Here is a 19,988-nt window from a genome sequence, read left to right as displayed (position 1 = left end):
CTACGGTCGCTGGTTCGAATCCTGCCTCGGGCATGGATGTGTGTGATGTCCTTAGGTTAGTTAGGTTTAAGTAGTTCTAAGTTCTAGGGGGACTGATGACCATAGATGTTAAGTCCCATAGTGCTTGAGAGCCGTTTGAACCATCTTTGACAACCGAGGCAGTTCTGTCCAGTTAAAGCTGCTGACAAGAGACGCCTTGAGCCCTCTGCTGAAACTGCTAGCGAATTCACGCCACTGGTTTTAACCAATAAATGGAGAAGTGTTACGAGTGGAACAGGGAATTGTATCTATGTTTTATAGATCTTGAAAAGGCATATGACAGGGTTCCTAGGAGGAAGTTATTGTCTGTTCTACGAGATTATGGAATAGGAGGCAAACTTTTGCAAGCAATCAAAGGTCTTTACATGATAGTCAGGCACCAGTTAGAGTTGACGGTAAACTGAGTTCATGGTTCAGAGTAGTTTCAGGGGTAAGACAAGGCTGCAACCTGTCTCCACTGTTGTTCATATTATTTATGGATCATATGCTGAAAACAATAGACTGGCTGGGTGAGATTAAGATATGTGAACACAAAATAAGCAGTCTTGCATATGCGGATGACTTAGTTGTGATGGAAGATTCGATTGAAAGTTTGCAGAGTAATATTTCAGAGCTAGATCAGAAATGTAAGGACTATGGTATGAAGATTAGCATCTCCAAAACGAAAGTAATGTCAGTGGGAAAGAAATATAAACGGATTGAGTGCCAAATAGGAGGAACAATGTTAGAACAGGTGGACGGTTTCAAGTACTTAGGATGCATATTCTCACAGGATGGCAACATAGTGAAAGAACTGGAAGCGAGGTGTAGCAAGGCTAATGCAGTGAGCGCTCAGCTACGATCTACTCTCTTCTGCAAGAAGGAAGTCAGTACCAAGACTAAGTTATCTGTGCACCGTTCAATCATTCGACCAACTTTGTTGTATGGGAGCGAAAGCTGGGTGGATTCAGGTTACCTTATCAATAAGGTTGAGGTTACGGATATGAAAGTAGCTAGGATGATTGCAGGTACTAGTAGATGGGAACAATGGCAAGAGGGTGTCCACAATGAGGAAATTAAAGAAAAACTGGGAATGAACTCTATAGATGTAGCAGTCAGGGCGAACAGGCTTAGATGGTGGGGTCATGTTACACGCATGGGAGAAGCAAGGTTACCCAAGAGACTCATGGGTTCAGCACTAGAGGGTAGGAGGAGTCGGGGCAGACCAAGGAGAAGGTACCTGGATTCGGTTAAGAATGATTTTGAAGTAATAGGTTTAACATCAGAAGAGGCACCAATGTTAGCACTGAATAGGGGATCATGGAGGAAGTTTATAAGAGGGGCTATGCTCCAGACTGAACGCTGAAAGGCATAATCAGTCTTAAATGATGATGATGATGATGATGAGTGTACGGGATACCGATCACGTGCGTGGACCCTGGAATGTTCTGCGGAGCAGAACACACTTGCTTCTCGCTCTTGTAATCCAGACCTCGAGCAGAACAGACGTCTTTCTGGAAGGCAGAGCCTCTGACACTGCTTTTCACGCCCGGCCACCATCGTAAGTTAACATGAACCGCTTCCACTTCCATTGCCCATTTCAATTAATTGTTCTACCTACTAGACTGGCCTAAACCTGGTAACTCCCGACCCTAGGCGCGCCCTATGTACTCCGTATGTCGAAAAATCTCCTGTTCATTGCACCTAATTTCCTGTTTTGCCATTTAACGGCAACAAGCGCCTCCCACCCGCCTCCCACCTTTTCCAAACCCTGTATACATTTGCAATTGGTGACCGGAAGTGGGATCATATACATTTACCATTGGTGCCCGTATACTTTAAATTTGGTGTCAGATGTGGTACAAACTTTACATGATAATGCTCAAAACGTTCTGAACTGGGGAGAGACCTGGTGACCTATCTGGCCAACGTAGGGTTTGGCAAGCACGAAGACAAACAGTGGAAACACTCGCCGTCTGCGAGCGGGCATTATCTGTCTGAAATGTTAGTCCAGGACAGCTTGCCATGAAGGGCTACAAAACGAGGGGTAGAGTTTAGTCGACGTACCGCTGTTCTGTAAAGGTGTCACGGAGGACAACCATGAGTGTCCTGATACGGAAAGATATGGTTCCCCTGACCATAACTTCTGGTTTTCGGGCCATATGGCGGGAGACAGTCAGGTTGGTATCCCGCTACTGTTCAGGGCGTCCCCAGACACGTCTTCACTGGCCACTGGGGCTCACTTCGAAGTTGATTCGTCACTGAAGACAACTCTACTCTAGTCAATGAGATTCCAGGCCGAAGACGTATCTGGAGACGCCCCGGCCAGAGATGAAATACCAACATGACTGTCTTCCGCCATACGGCTCCACAACCAGGAGTGAAGATCTGGGGAGCCATTCTTTTTCACATTAGGACCTCTGTGGTTGTCGTCGGTGACACCCTTACAGCAGCACAGCAGTACGTAGACGATATTCTACGCCCTATTTTTTGCCGTTAACGCAAGCCGTCCTGGACTTCCATTTCAGCAGGATAATGCCCGCACGCACACAGGGATAGTTGCTACAGCTTCTCTTCGTGCTTGCCAAACCCTGGCCTGCAAAGTCGCCCAATCTCTCCACAGATGATAACGTTTGAAGCGTGATGGGCAGAGCCCTCCGATCATTTCGGGATTTTGACGAGATAAGACTTCATCTGCACAGAATTTGGCGCGATATCCCTCAAGAGGACAAGCGGCACCTCCATCAATCAATGCCAAGCCGAATAACTGCTTGCATAAGGGCCTGAGATGAACCAACGCGTTACTGGCTGTTCAATGTGTGACCATCTTTCTCTTAAACAAATCGTTCAATTATTCTGAAAATGTAATTATTTGTTTAGCTGTACATGTACATCACTTGTACCGATATTCACCCCATTCAGATAATTCATTTGACGGCCGTCGTTCTTTCCTTTGTATACGACTGATGCTGGAAGAATTTATTAAGGTTGATGATAAGGTTCCTCAAAAATTTGGAAATTTGTGGTAAGGGCTATGGGACCAAACTGCTGAGGTCATCGGTCCCTAGGCTGACGCCCTACTCAATCCAACTTACGCTAAGGACAACACGCACACACACCCATGCCCGAGTGATGACTCGAACCTCCGAAGGGGGAGGGGAGAGGGTAGCCGCTCGGAGCATGACAAGACACCTCAGATTCGGCTACCCCGCGCTGCAAGGTTCCTCAGTTCCTCGAAGGGCGTACCATGTGTTGTGGACTGGCAAGACAGCCAATCCACAGTGACGGGTAACCGAAAGGCACGCGCTTAAACTCACGCAGGCTGGCGTGAGGTCTGAAACAGGATACGTAATTAATGCTACAAAGAAAAGTACGTAGCTGCTGGAATACTTAACTTTAATCCAAAATTGGTGACATTGGTCTTGTTACTGTACATGCTTCATTAGATACATAGCAAAGGATAAATGGCGCCTTGCTAGGTCGTAGCAATTGACTTAGCTGAAGGCTATGCTAACTATCGTCTCGGCAAATGAGAGCGTAATTCTCAGTGAACCTTTCCTAGCAAAGTCGGCTGTACAACTGGGGCGAGTACTAGTAAGTCTCTCTAGACCTGCCGTGTGGTGGCGCTCGGTCTGCTATCACTGACAGTGGCGACACGCGGGTCCGTCGTATACTAATGGACCGCGGCCGATTTAAAAGCTACCACCTAGCAAGTGTGGTGTCTGGCGGTGACACCACACCATGCTTCTTCACACGAACTCTTAGTAAATATAACGTTTTATCTACGGAATATCATACAGATACGCGTACGTCTTTTAGCAGAAGGAAAGTCAGGACTTTATTAATAGAAACATGGTCTGAAGAGAAAGTATCGCATTGCGCGCCTCAAGGATGCGTAGTAGGACCATTCCTAATTACGATGTGCACCGAGTGGCGAAAAGTTATGAGGTCTGTTGTAGGCAGCTTAAGCCTACGTGAGGTACTTCACCTCAGTATAGTTCTGACGGAAATCAGTTCCTGGTGCTCCACATTCATAGCCGTGCCGATGAGACTCGCAGTAGACCATGCATCACCTCATCTAGTTCCGAAGAGTGTACGTGACGTTCTTTCATCAAACACTTAGGTGCGGCTCTCACCGTGGCGCTACGATCAGTGATACGACACACTGTATGAAATGTTTCACTACACTGCAGTTGCCCAAACGTTATTCGTGTTGCCACACCTGCAATACAAGAAGTAACAAAACACAGCAGCCGGCAACAGCCTCACATGTGGCACACAATTGCCAGCCTTGTCGTGTACAACTTGCAAATACGCCACGTATTTACTCCAGACTGGAAGAAGGTACGTCTGTCCTTCCAGCGTTAAAACAATTTCGATCTGTTAGCTACGTTTGGAATGCAGCAGCGTATGACGTGAAACGCACCAAATGTAAACTGGCCATGGACTATAATTTCTTTACCGCTAGCTTTTCACAATATGCACGTGTTTTACTTAATTCTGAAGTATCACAATAGCTATGGGCAATAGAGAAATGAAAACCAGTTAATTATGAAAGCTGTGCTGTCACAGTATAAGATACAAAAAATCGCTGTTTTTATCAAACTGTTCCCACAAAATAGAAAAAGATAGCCTGCATAACAGATAACATGTACGGATTGAAAAACAGCGGTTTTTCATTGTTTCTCAAAAAGCTGAAGTCTTACTGAGAAACTAACTACAAAATGGGTGTAGCATTACATCAACTACATAAAAAAATTTTGAGGAACATAATAGTTTCAAATTTTCTTGCCTGCATATGGTATGATACAGCTGCGTGAAGCAACCAGCCATCCCTGTAGCACCGAGCGATCTGACAGAGAATCGAGTGGTTGTTGTATTGCTGTCACCCCAGTACTCTTTCAGTGTGCTCTTTCAGTGCTGGTTGCTTCTACACTGTACAGTGAGTCGGACTGTGTCGTATCACCTCAGTCATAACTGCGCCAACGGTCGCATGCTCTGCGGCTTAAGGGTGCAATACTAAAGATCTACCCTTAGCACTGAAATCTTGTGTAATCTCCAGTATGGTGGGAAACATACCTCTTGCACAGATTATTATGCCACATTCAAAGCCGGTTGACTCACGATGTGTAGCCATTTTCAATACTCCTGAGATATCCTATTTTCAGGCAGCAATGCCGCGACTATTTACAACATTCGGATGTCATACACGGCCCATCCTCAAATGAGACGACTTTTCCTGTGACTTTATGCCAGTCAGTTTTTAGTAACGCAGTGACAGAAAATGTCGGTGACTCCATGACTTGCTCACACACAACAATAGGAAATATTTTAGTTACCAACAACACCCATATGCTTTAACCAACGAAAGCATCAAACTAAACTACTCTTGGAAATTCAACATACGCAAGACAAGCGCAGGGACAAGAACTATAGTTATTCTCATGACATTACCTTCGCTGCATTCAGCCACACTCTATTACCACCTTTCAACTTAGCCACGACGTCGGCGTTCGCTACAGATCACAGAACAGTATGTCACCTCAACTAACATTTCGTATTCACGTTCGTTGCCTTTGCAAACTGCCACCTCCTAACGTAGTCTTCAAACGTGTCAGTCACTAAGGCGCTAAGGTGTCATCATTCGAGCCTCATTAAGCTCCATATAGTTGGAGAAACGACTAACGTTTAGCAGAAGACTTGCTCTCCGTACCTTTCGTAACATCAACCTGGTAACAGCTACAAAGTTCACATCTTAGCGACTTGCAGCAATCCCGCCAAATTTCAAACGGAGCTGGGGAGTTTATTTTTGATTTTGTGATAGCATACACAAGTCTTTGACTTGAAAGTGTTGTGAAGTTTTGGGAGCCTTTTTCTGCCGCAGCTGGAAGTAGCAAGGTAAGGGTAAAATCTTGCGAAGTGGAAACCTCTAGAGGGGAGAGAGCGGGACTGCTAACGATCCAAGGGCACTTCTTTTATGGCGGCATTTGCGGGTAGGCTAGTTAGCCCAAGAGTACGCCATTCCGAGGTCACGGGCTGATACACCCCTCCACATACATTTCAAAGTGGCATTTAACTGCCTATAATATTGCGAAAGTGTTACGATCATCGATTTCATACAAATTTCGTTTTGACTAGTGGAGTGGGGTTCAGGCTGGGGGTTGTACAGAGGTGAGGCTCAGTTTAACAGTTATTTTATTCCGCCACCAAGCTTCAAATGACAGAATAGTAAACCACTTAGAATAATATTAAATCTATCCTACCGTAGAACAAAAGAGGCGAAAACGTCGTTGACAGAGTATGGTATGTTAAAGAAGAGAACTAGTTTCATGGCTTACCTGGAAGCTTCAAAGACATTTAAATCAAAAATACCTTGATATTGTCTGGATCTTTTACTTGTTACTATTAGTACCCAATTTGTGTAATGTAACATACGTTGTATCAAGCAAAGCAACATGACACATGATGTATTGTTGTATGACACGTCCATCATGTCATTCAACATGGCATTTGTCACATCTACATCTACATCCATACTCCGCAAGCCACCTGACGGTGTGTGGCGGAGGGTACCTTGAGTACCTCTATCGGTTCTCCCTTCTATTCCAGTCTCGTATTGTTCGTGGAAAGAAGGATTGTCGGTATGCCTCTGTGTGGGCTCTAATCTCTCTGATTTTATCCTCATGGTCTCTTCGCGAGATATACGTAGGAGGGAGCAATAAACTGCTTGACTCCTCAGTGAAGGTATGTTCTCGAAACTTCAACAAAAGCCTGTACCGAGCTACCGAGCGTCTCTCCTGCAGAGTCTTCCACTGGAGTTTATCTATCATCTCCGTAACGCTTTCGCGATCACTAAATGATCCTGTAACGAAGCGCGCTGCTCTCCGTTGAATCTTCTCTGTCTCTTCTATCAACCCTATCTGGTACGGATCCCACAATGCTGAGCAGTATTCTAGCAGTGGGCAAATAAGCGTACTGTAACCTACTTCCTTTGTTTTAGGACTGTATTTCCTTAGGATTCTTCCAATGAGTCTCAGTCTGGCATCTGCTTTACCAACGATTAACTTTATATGATCATTCCATTTTAAATCACTCCTAATGCGTACTCCCAGATAATTTATGGAATTAACTGCTTCCAGTTGCTGACCTGCTATTTTGTAGCTAAGTGATAAGGGATCTATCTTTCTATGTATTCGCAGCACATTACACTTGTCTCCATTGCGATTCAGTTGCCATTCCCAGCACCATGCGTCAATTCGCTTCAGATCCTCCTGCGTTTCAATACAACTTTCCATTGTTACAACCTCTCGATATACCACAGAATCATCCGCAAAAAGCCTCAGTGAACTACCGATGTCATCCACAAGGTCGTTTATGTATATTGTGAATAGCAACGGTCCTACGACACTCCCCTGCGGCACACCTGAAATCACTCTTACTTCGTCTCTTATGTCGTGCAATATGACACAACGCGTCATTGAAGTTTAGGAAGCGTGTATCTCCCCTCTGGGATGCTTCCCTTTATAGATGCATCTCTACACTCGGATACTTGCTAGTGTAAATGCATCCCACTTTTAGAAGCACTTAAATTTGTGTTTATTTGTTCCTTCAGCCCTCACCATACAAGTAAAGGCGATGGACCTAAGAGAGCTCACTGCGCTGAGGAAGCAGGGTTAACTCGTAAAACAGTGCAAATATGTCAAGATGTTCGGTCTCAAAATATCTTTGATACTGCCAGATGAGACGGAAATCTAGTTCCTCTATTTTACATCCCTAGCCCTACTAGGGACCTATTCACCTTTTCTTGTGCTACTATGGGAGAATTTTTCATTCTGCTTCCCAGCTTTCACTCTTCCACAACTTTGACGTTAGACCTCCATAGCTTGGCAACCGATGTAGATCTTTGTTGACTCGGGCGGCTGATCCGGGGTAGGATTTTATTTGTCATTCGAACCATGGTGCTTATATCGTGGCAACAGATAAGTCATTCACAAAATAACAGGTTCATGAATTACCCGTACTTGTCTATGTAGTGACTTGGCAAGACAGCCAAGCCACTCGGAGGTAGCCGAAAGGCACGCGTTTAAGCTCACGCAGACTGGCGTGAGGTCTGGAACAGGACAATGTCTTGAGAATTGCAAATAAAGTACGAAGCTGATGTAATACTTAACTTTAATCCATAATTGCAGAACGTCGCTCTTGTTGATACATCAATAACAATCTCAATATAAACTGGTAATGGCGCCTTGCTAGGTCGTAGCAAATGACGTAGCTGAAGGCTATGCTAACTATCGTCTCGGCAAATGAGAGCGTATTTGTCAGTGTAGCATCGCTAGCAAAGTCGGCTGTACAACTAGGGCGAGTGCTAGGACGTCTCTCTAGACCTGCCGTGTGGTGGCGCTCGGTCTGCAATCACTGACAGTGGCGACACGCGGGTCCGACGTATACTAACAGACCGCGGCCGATTTAAAGGCTACCACCCAGCAAGTGTGGTGTCTGGCGGTGACACCACAGTCTACCTTCTAACAAAAACAAAATTTGAAACGATTCGCACAAGTTTGAAACGTAGAAGTGGCAGACGTACAAAAAAAAAAGTGTCTTTGCGCATAAAATCCGAATAAAGCTATATTGTTGCGAGAGAGTTTTCAATTTGTAGTAAAAATTCAGGTTTTGTTTACTTAATTCACTGCCACTTCCGCCCATTCAGTTCACATAAGAACGAATTATATGAGGAAACGTACCACCACGACTGTATCTTGAGAATGATTTTATTGTCTCAGACGACTAGTTTCGGCGGCACATTACCGCCATCTTTAATCTTCACCCCCCCGGTCCGCCGCTCGTGGTCTAGCGTGGCTAGCGTTGCTGCCTCTGGATCACGGGTCCCCGGGTTCGCTTCCCGGACGGGTTGGGGATTTTCTCTGCCTGGGGACTGGGTGTTTGTGTTGTCCTCGTCATTTCATCATCATCATAATTCGTGACAGTGTCTAGATTGGGCTATGAAAAAGATTGGACTGTGTAAAAATTGGGACTTTGTACGGGCGCTGATGACGGTGCCGTTGAGTTTCCCATAAACCTAACGTCATCATAATTTTCAGGCCCCAGCACTGCCAAAAGAGTATAAGATTTCCTTTGATCGTTTATTGTGGACTCCTTGTTACTAGTACACATGGGCTAGTTCTCCTCAGGAGACTCTACTCGGCACCTTGTGTACTAGTAACAAGGACTCCACAATAAATGCATCAAGGAAGTCTAATATTCTTTTTGCAGTCGTGGGTCCGAGGATGACGGTAATACGCCGCTGAAACTAGTCCTGTGAGACAATAATGTCAATCTCAAGACACAGCTCAGATGGTACATTTCCTCATAAATATGATTAGTTGAAGACCCTCGTCCATGCAATACAAAGGACATCCATAAAATAAGAGCGAATTTTACGAGCCACATTTAGTAAAATATCGTATCTCGACAGTGGATACAGATTATTGGATACAAAAAATTGTTTCAACTTTATCCATTTATCCTCATCAGTGAAAAGTTTGAATCGTTTGGTAGAAGTTTAAATTACGAGAGTGACGCGTTTCAAAAACCCAGCAAAAACTGAGCAGATTTTTTTGAGTCTGTCAGAAGTCAGATCAACGTCCGTTGCACCAAACTTGAACCATCAGTCTGTCTCCAGTCCGGAATTTTTTAAGAGTGACTGGTTCTGCAAGTAAAATCCGAACGACAGTGGTTGTTTTTGCACGTGAAAATGGTGCCATTAGCTGAGTATTAATTTCATGCCAATTAAAATCTTTTGCAAAAGGAATTAGTCAATTCGCAAAATTTAATCGCTAGCAACCCCGGTTCGTCCGTCAAACCTTTCTCAATACACTGTAACATAGCTACAGTAAGTGAGATGTTCGGATGGCTATACAAATAGTCGGATGTCCAGGTTAAACCAAAAACTTTTCATACCTTGTTTTTGCACAAATAAGATCCAAGCACCAAGACGTCCCCTTCCCCCCCCCCCCCTCCCAAACCTTCCCACAAAACCGCGATCTGCGCGCGTCCTTTTCAGCCATTTTTGTTACAGCCCTAGCATTTCCGCACTGTAGCGATGTTTCTGTAGCTCTTCCAATAACCGTCTCGCACACCAACCTCTGGCGGCCCCTGGACTATTCTCCGCCCAGAGATGTTTTCTTCTTTTTCCTGTCACTCCAGCAACGGGCCAGCCACCTTCTGTCCACACCTCCACGTCAGCCATGGCATCGTTCGTGGTGCTCACGTGTCCACCCCATCCATCCCCTGGCGGGAACAGCGCAACACCGCTCACCATGATCCCTGGCGCCACAAAACTAACTGTGCCATTCCACACGGCACAGTTAAGCGAACTGATGCCACTAATTCACTAATTGACGCAGCTTTCTTAGTACGGTGAACTACGCTAGCCTATTCACGTTGTAATACCATTAAATGTTTTCAACCTGTATTGACTCATCGATTACAACCTCGTGGGGGTGTTTTGCTGATTGCTATGTAGATGCAGATTTAGCAAAGGGGACTAATGCCATTTCCTTTGTATATGAAACTACGTGCCTAAAGGTCAAACTTTTCGCTTTGTAATGCCAGTAAATGTTTCAAAACATCTTTTATTCATTTTTAAAAACATCATGGGAGTGTTTTGCTTATTAATTACATATTAATTGCAATATATTTAAGTTACTTATAGCACTTTCTTTGTGCACTGAAGCATGTTGCCTTGGTTAAAGTGGGCTATACTGGGATACAGTTACACATTTCGCAACTTTTGTGTGTGCGATACGTCCTGTTTCACATACACCCCTGTTATTTACTATTCCTTCCTCCAAACTATTCCACATGACCGAGATTAGCAGATTTACTGTCCACGTTTGAAATGTGTGTTCTGTTACTGTGGATAGTGCGATGAGGTCTCCATCAACAATTCATTGCTAATAGTATGTTTCCTTTAGTCTTGATGAATATGAATTTAGGTTTATAGTTTATTTACTCCCTGCATCGTCCTGAAAATAATTAACGGAACTCCTAAGACGAATGCTTACCGTACCTGTTTGTCAGGAAAACAACCTCAAATTTTTAAAGTGGTATTCTTGCAACCAACACCTCGGCTTACGCTACAGATAGTTCTGTCACTGTAACCTACGTTCCAGAAAATAGTATGTAAGCAAAATAGGTAATATCTGTGTTCTGCTCTGTCTTAGTATGCGCAGGGAAACCGCCTCGTTGCAAACAATATCATTATGCCTCTAGTCAAAGTGCTCCACAAGTCGCCAAAGTTGTTTCTTCTACGCCGCAGAAGTGTCGTTGTTGAAGTCCTTACTTATCCTTCTTGCACTCTCGACCTCTACCCGTGCGTTTCAATATTTTTGGAGCCTTCAGGAAAAACATTCGTGACCGTAGATTTTTCTTGCGCTAAAAAGATGCGCGCCAGGGTACAATCATGGTTCCGCAGGCAACCGCAAACATTTTTGCATGAAAGCATTGAGCGACTTCTTTAACAGCGGGATAAACGTATGAGCAGTTACGTGGATTACTTTCGGAATAATAAACGATTTATGCACTTTCTTCCATCTGTCTCGGTTTCATTCGAGTGCCCCTTGTACGTAAGGCAAAAATAATGATTAAATTGGGTTAGAGGTAACTTTACAACGCAGTAGTGTTCTGTGAGAGTGTGTACTTAGAGCTCCATGCAGATGCAAGTGACTAACAGATCTGAAGTGGTATTACGCAAACACTGAAGAACAGTTAGATGAATAAAAGTAAAGGTGTGTAATAGTTATAGACAGCTAAGGAGAGAGAAACTTGGGCAGTAACGTAGTGTTTCGTAATGCTATACATGTTAGGCCTTTTGATGTCAACATATCTTGAAGGTTTCAGAAGCGTATATATACTTTTTGCAAGGAATTTAAAGCGACTAGTTGCAGTATAAACATAAAGAATCCTCTACTTTCCTACAGAATAAAATGAATTTGGATAATCAGAAAGGAATTTGAACAATCGTACTTTCGAATGCGAGTCCAGTGTCTTGCAAGTGAGCTCCTCCCTTCGCTATGCGTAGAGGAAAGTGGGAGCTATTTGTATCCAGAGAATTCAAATAGAAAACAATATTAGAGTATCTGAGCCACCTTACAAAAAGTCTGTTAAAAATAGTACAACAATCTTTTCTATTAAAGTTAATACAAAAAGTGAACTTTTTTTGCCTAGAATAATTATTTATCGCTATGCCCAACATACTGGTTATGTTTCGAAATCCGGTAATAGAAGATTCTAATAACGTTTTTCTAAGCTCGGACTGATTACCAGGAGGAATCTTCAAACTTCCTGCATTCGTCATTAGAAGAAAACTGCAAGGAATTCGAGAGCTACTGGAGGATTCGAATCACACCATCAGGCAAATAACGTGGGGAAATACAACTATATATTCCGAAGAACACTGTTGGTGGACCGTGCACCGCCTTAAGTCTTCGTGACAGCAAAGAGCCGCTCACATTTTATGGTGGTTAAAATTTGTATGCAGATTCTGACTTGTCAGTTAATTTAAATTAGTATTAAGTTTAGAAACAGTTATTTATAAAAGATATATAATAGAGACTGTGAACAACCCAAATTAAAAAAAAAAAAACACTTCGTTAATTGTGTATACATCAAGTTAAGAATTCCAATCAGCGATTAGAGACATTGCGTTTGATTCTCAGCTGATATATTAATTTCTTCATTTGTGTGGCGATATTGTCTGTAGTTGCTTTACAGTTCCTGAGGACATTTTTGTTCCGTCGTTTTAACTACAAGAAAATGCGTGTTCTTCTTTTAACCTGAAGCGTTTTGCTGTATTGAAATAAAGCATCATCAGTGGTCTGTAATTAGAGATATCTACAATCTGATTTGTTTTTAAGATCGGAAAACAGTTCGTTAACAACCTTTTTTTTTTTTTTTTTTTTTTTTGTGGATGTAACTGCACAGAAGTTTGGGGAGCAAGTTGGATATAAAGGTAAGGAGGAAGAAGTGAAATGAAACTGGTGGGAGAGGGTGGAGGGGGGGTGTTAAAGGGTTATAGCTGTTGGAGGCTCTTTTCTTTGTGATTTTTTCAGTTATTATATATAGTGTTTTCTTTGCAATATTTTATTAGCTCATTGAGCAAACTGTGTAAATGCTATGCTTTGTCGAACTTTTACTGGAGGACGCGCCTTTCTTTACTGATTGTTATGATGTTTATATTATGTTCGATATTTCTTGATCTGTGATATTCCTGTTTTAGATGATTTTCCATTTTGTTGAATGATTTTACCATGTTTCCATGCTCTGATGTGTTCTAAATATCTTGTGTCTAATGTCCTTCCAGTCATTCCAACGTACATTGTTCACAATCTCTGCAACTGACCCAATAGATACCACATCGTTGGTATCAGTCTGGTTTTGATCATAGGCTTGGGAGGTATTTTTGTATAGAGTTGATGTTTTGTAAGCATCGATGTGCACTGTTTTTTGAATAAGTTACTTATTTCGTGAGTGAATTTTTTATGTTAGGTCATTTGTAACCTTCCCAATATATGCCTCTGTATGAAATTTAGCTCAAATTTACCACCACTCAATAAAAACTATGTACTTACAGACCGTTATCCGACTTAAACTCTTATGCTACCTTAGATTGAACCGAACCTAATTTGAACTGAGCTGTAATTGGTCTTGATACAGTCTGACTTTATGTTAAATGTATAACTGAGTAAAAAAAAAAAAAATTATCTGGCTCTAATCAAAATTTCCACTTACCTTGTGTCATGATAACATTGTTGCAGATTTCTCAAAATGACAACAGTAAACAGCAAGCTGGCACTGGCTACGCTAGATTTATGTTTCTAAATTAACACTCGAACTGTTGCAAACCACATGGTGCAATGTGGTAATACGTAAAGATAAACAGTGTGGTGAGGAGAGTAACACTCCCTATGAAATGATATTCTAAGACAACGATTTCATAATGTAGTATGTATTTAAAAGGACAGAGTAACATTGGACATGCCCTTCACACATAATACTGGTGTGAACAATACTATCCTTAACAAAGTGAACAGTGATTTGAAAAGGACACGATGTTAATAGAGAATTTCTGTAAAAACCAAACAGGTTAATCAGTTCTTATTTTATTGCATGAGTCAGGGAAGTGGAGTGGTCTTCCTCTCATCTCTTAGCAAGGTAACTAGCTAACAATAATTACTCTAAAGCATTGGCTTTGTAGTGCTGCAGTCTTACCTCAACCTCCTTCTTTTCAGAAATAACAATATTATTAAAATTTACATTCCCTTTCCAATATGTACATCATATTCATCCTTGCTGTCCTGTACAATAAATCTTTCTTCTTTTAACAGGTACAATCAAAAGTCAACACAGCACTACTGAATATGTCCATCACCTACCAAACTTCAAGTAAGAATGTATCAGACTGTGCAAAGGCAAAGGCTGTGCCATGACAAGACCAAGGATTGTTTACTAGTAATATAACTTGCTCTATCTCCGACATGCACACTGATAGCATACAAAAATCACAGTGATATGACCACCTTACGTATCATCCACCTTCCCCTAGGAGAATTTTGTATGACGGTCATTTCATATATGAATGGGATGAGGGCAAGATTCTAAATATTACAGATAGGAACACACAAAACATGTTACAAATACAAAGAGAGAAATAGTTTTACAAGAATATGGATCAATGTACTATAAGTAAAAAATATTTACAAAATTAAAGAACTAATGAATGATTGATAAATAGAAGTCACCACAGGTAGATTATCATGTTTCATAATGTGTATGCAAATTTTCTGTGCAGGGCTATTTTGAAAGTTTATACGTCGCATTTGGTATTGCAGTAGTATTGGTGATCTACACCATTTTTTGTAGCACACAGGAAGTAAGTTAGAGAATCTATATCACACAAGGCCTACATTTCTGGAGCACAGCCACGTATGGCAGTAGCTATTTTCATGATAAAAGGAAGCAGAAGAGTGTCCTTGTCGCAAATGACCAAACTTCTCTTAGGTCATTCCAGTAATGTCACTGTTTTGGGATGCCGGCCGCGGTGGTCTAGCGGTTCTAGGCGAGCAGTCCGGAACCGCGCGACTGCTACGGTCGCAGGTTCGAATCCTGCCTCGGGCATGGATGTGTGTGATGTCCTTCGGTTAGTTAGGTTTAAGTAGTTCTAAGTTCTAGGGGACTGATGACCACAGATGTTAAGTCCCATAGTGCTCAGAGCCATTTTTTGAACTGTTTTGGGAAGTTATGTGGAAGCAGACTTAGTGAGACTAAGCACAGTTCCTAGCCGACAATCCCACACACGCACAAACAGTAAAATAAGTAGTAGTATCTGCTTGAAGCAGACTAGAGCCGTTGATAGCTCCAAAATTATATTGTAGTATTGATGAGTTCCATATAAAACTCAGTTGCAGCTTGTATTGGTGAAGTATACCCACATTTGACAGATAATATTTCAGTATATAATTAACAGACATATTTCTTCCACCTTGGTAAGTCTCAACCATTTGTGATGAATGGTCAATCAGTTACAACCTGTTACAGTTACAATATACAATTACCTAAATTAAGACAGGTGCAATACGCTTTCACATAGTTGTGGATATGGAGAGCACCTGCAGTGTATTGGTAATGAGTGATTTCTAATCTATAAAAAAGTAAGAAGTAGTGGCATAATGATTTTTACAATAATGAATTACAAATACATTAGACAAGTAACTCATGTATAACAGTATACAGTAATAGTCATGATAAGAAACATTTGTTATATGTGTACAGAATGACCTACAGAAATCTCTAAAGCTGTTCATATAAAGAAGTATGTGTGGACATTAGTGAAATACACAAAAGTATAGAGAGTAAGGTAGAAAGAGACACATGAGGATAGTTGTCACATACAAGAAATAAACACATAAGGATAGTGGTCACACCACAAGAAGAAGGATTACCCGTGGGTTCACCTATTTCAGGAACATCTACTGGTACAGGTACATGGATAACATAATTTGCTCGGTAGATAAACCTAAAAATAGAATAGCACAACTACATAGACATAAAACTGTACAAAAAAACATGAAGTTCACAATAGAAGAAGAACAAGAAAACACGCTCAACTTTCTAGACATAACCTTAAGAAAAAACAGTCTCAAATTATATTTGACATTTACACAAAACCCTCAACAAGTACCACTATCCTAAATGCAACCTCAAAGTACCTGCAGAATAAGAAACAGGTTACAATCAGATACATGTTCAATGGCCTGACTGAGATCCACTAAACGCTTATGTTACCCAATAGATATGGCCATTACAAAACAAAGAGCATTAAAATGGACACAAAAAAAGCAATGGTAGGCACCCAAAGAAAAGTAGACACAGATACTGAAAAACCTTAACAAACGATACAAACATATACGACATGCACTACCACAAAAATGGGGTAGAATGACTTGTCATAACAAAGTCACAAATAAAATACGTAACATATGTATCAAACAGGGCATAAACATTATTTACAGAACAAACAATTCGATGCAAAAACACAAAATGTAATCAGACCAGACAGGTACCAACGATCTGGTATCTATCAGCTCAGTTACATGTATTGTGACACAAAGTACGTTAAGATGACTCGCTGAACAATCAACACAATGTATAAAGGACGCATCAGAGCACTGAGATACAGTACAAACCATTCAACATCTGCAGATAATCTAAAACAGGAATACCATAGATCAAGTAATATTGAAAAAGATAAGAATATCAAGACAATCAGTAAAGACATACACCTCCCCCAAGAAAATTTTCACATACTGAATGCATTAATACTAAATAAACAGTTACTCAATGACCAAATAAATATATTTAGAAACTGAAGAAAGTGATATGAAAAGTAAAGAGTCCTTTCTATCCTTCACCCTCTCCCACCCCAGCAACATCTCCCAGTTAAATTTTACTTCTTGCTCCTCACCTTTTCCTTCTACCAGCTCTCTATCACGCTACTAAGTACTAATGTCCATGCATAAAAAAACACGCTATTACTTCATTACTCGTACATAGTACATAAATACCAGGCGACATAATTAAACAGAATAACACATAATTAACTAAAAAAATATAGATCAGAAACAAACTACCGGCAATGTTATGCTGGCAACAATACAAAACATGATACAAGCTTATAAAAATAAGCAGTAGACAGTGTTGTATGAAAAGTGTGCTGTTCAAAACGTAATAAATACATAGTTCTGCTGAGCAGCGAAAAATTAGGCTACAAAAGTCAATATCTAATGAAGAAAGACTCCAAAGACGTGCTAGCAGATGGCATTTCCTGACGTAGGCAAGAAACCAAGCAGCACTCACTTTAAGTTAAAAGCAATAAAATGTTAACAAAGTGTTTTTCAGTCATAAAAACAAATGAAATTGTAAATGTCTTTAATTACAGATCACTGATGATTCTATATATCAATAAAGCGAAACGCATCTGGCGAGAAAAACACACATTTTCTTGTAGTTGTAACGAAAATACCCTGGGGAGCTCTTTTTCACCTGTTGTTAACAATCGTTTTATGGAACATTTCAATGAATTTCCTGTGGATTCTACAGTATGGTAATACACATGTTTGTCTGTATACGAAAGCGGTAGTATTGTTATTTTGTCCCATGGACATGACAATTTACACAACTTTTTAGAATATCTCAGTTCAATCCTCTCGAATATTCACATCACTATGGATGTTGAAAAGAATGAATTCTTTACTTTCTTTAATGTCTTCGCTAGAGGTGCACTTGGTGGTGGTACGTTGCATCATACTGTTCATATCTAACTCTCAGTGATTTGTATCTTAAGGCTGGCAGTTACACCTTTGGCCTCAGTGTTATAAATACTTCTTACCTCGGTTCATAGAGCTAACTCATGTCACGGAAGTTTGCCAGCTGAGTTAGCCCACACAGAGTTCTTTCATCGGACCAACTGCATGTTGAGCTGCCAACCAGTCGTGATGACGAGGGCTCCACAAAACTAGAATTTTATCCTGTGACACAGCATATGAATTTTGCTGATAAGTTGGACAAGTTACTCTTGTAACATATATATAGTCAGCAAGGTTCTGATACATTCGATGAATTAAATTGGTTTATTTCGTAATTTGTTGATTAGGTATTTCACGTTTGCTATAGATATGAGAATGATTCATGTTGAACGAAAGCCAGTTATTTCAAAAAATTGAAGCAATGAAGTTGGACAATTGAAAATCATATTCCCTACATCATTAAAACTAATTAATATCCAGTTTTCTTCTACATGGTCACTGATGATACTTTTCTCATTCTACTCCTACTAATCAGTTAATGTGAGTAATGCTCTGAACATTGTCGTGAAATTCAGTTCCTTGCCTCTCATTCTCATTTTTACAGTACACCTATTTTTGAATGGCATGAATGTTGTGATAATTTGTGTTTCTCTTATTCAAGTTTTGTATTAGGAATACAGGAGTTACCATCCCTGTAGTCTTCTTAAGTGGAAACCATCTTTGCTCCAGGCTACAAAAATTGTGAGCGTGTTGTTGTCAGCCTAGGTTAGGTAGGAAGTCATATACCACAGACCTTATTACTTCATAACATTCTTATCAAATCTTATGTCTCCAGCTGTCATCATGTAGGTTCAGACATTCCATATTCTAGCACTCATATAGTAAATATTATATGATTAACAATGTGAGTAACCTATTATTGCGCAATACAATAATGCATTTTTATTTTTAACAGCTACATGCATGGCAAGATGCGAGCGCCACTCAGTGTATGTATTTCCAGCTCATAATGGCCACACACTCGATATTACAGAAGTGGATTGTACAAATTTTTGCACTCAGGAGGTAATAAAGACGTCATTTTAAAATTAATTGAATGTGTTTTCCCTCATGTTCATCTAAACTTAAAATGAACTCACATATGTTTCGATAATGCAGTTAGCGGTGTAACAAAAAGTTCTAATACAATTCGCACCGACGTTCGATATATGTGTGGCTAAAATATAAGTCAATTTCATTAATGATACGAAGTTCATTCATGTAATTAGTTCCTCCTTAAAGTCATAGTTCAAAGTTAAATAAGTATTCAAGTGGCCTATCAGCATTTGTTACTAGGAGGATTAATTTTAACATTTTGAAGGGATCAAAAACCTGTTTTTTCCCAGTTTGAACATGAAATCTTCTACAATATAGAGCGGCATATAATTTCCGAAATCCATAAACAACGACACAGTATAAAATTTCATACAGGAAACTTTACAAAAATAAAATCCCATTTGCTGAAGTCTACCTCAACCAGGTTCATAGTAGTTGAGCATAAGTTAACGAAGTGACTGAAGTGTAAACGACTTTGTTCAGTAATTAATTTTTTATTTGAAAGAAGTAATGTAATTATTGAGTTCCTCTCTGCCTACAGGTGGGTACTTTGTTTAATTTTATCACATGTCTTTTATTATGGTAATTTAAATATTATTGTGTCTTCCTAGCTTGTATTCATCACTTAATAATGTTCCACATTAAACTGACAAAAAAAGCGTCCACTCAAACACATTGAGCATAATCTGTGTGAATCCTGTCCATTTCAGCTTTGTAAACTGGCTGGCTAGCCATTTCTTACCAGTTTACTCGATTACAAAGAGATTTAATTGACACTCACTTGAAATGCTTGCTGGACGACAGCTAATTAACCTTTTGTCATTGTGCTGTGGTTTCACACCTCCGAGTCGACGAATATCTGAATGGCGTCGTTATATGCCACACAATCTGTACAACAGAGTCGTTGTGCCGCGCTGGTAGGTTCACGTATGTGAAGAGTCGTGCAGAACCTAAACTTCCTTACATGGTTTCGGTGGAACTACGATTTTGGATGTCATCATACTGCATGGGCCA

The sequence above is a fragment of the Schistocerca piceifrons genome, chromosome 5 (assembly GCF_021461385.2).
Source record: "Schistocerca piceifrons isolate TAMUIC-IGC-003096 chromosome 5, iqSchPice1.1, whole genome shotgun sequence".
Taxonomy (NCBI): domain Eukaryota; kingdom Metazoa; phylum Arthropoda; class Insecta; order Orthoptera; family Acrididae; genus Schistocerca; species Schistocerca piceifrons.
The sequence above is the reverse complement of the archived record's forward strand: the minus strand, read 5'-3'. Positions refer to the sequence as shown.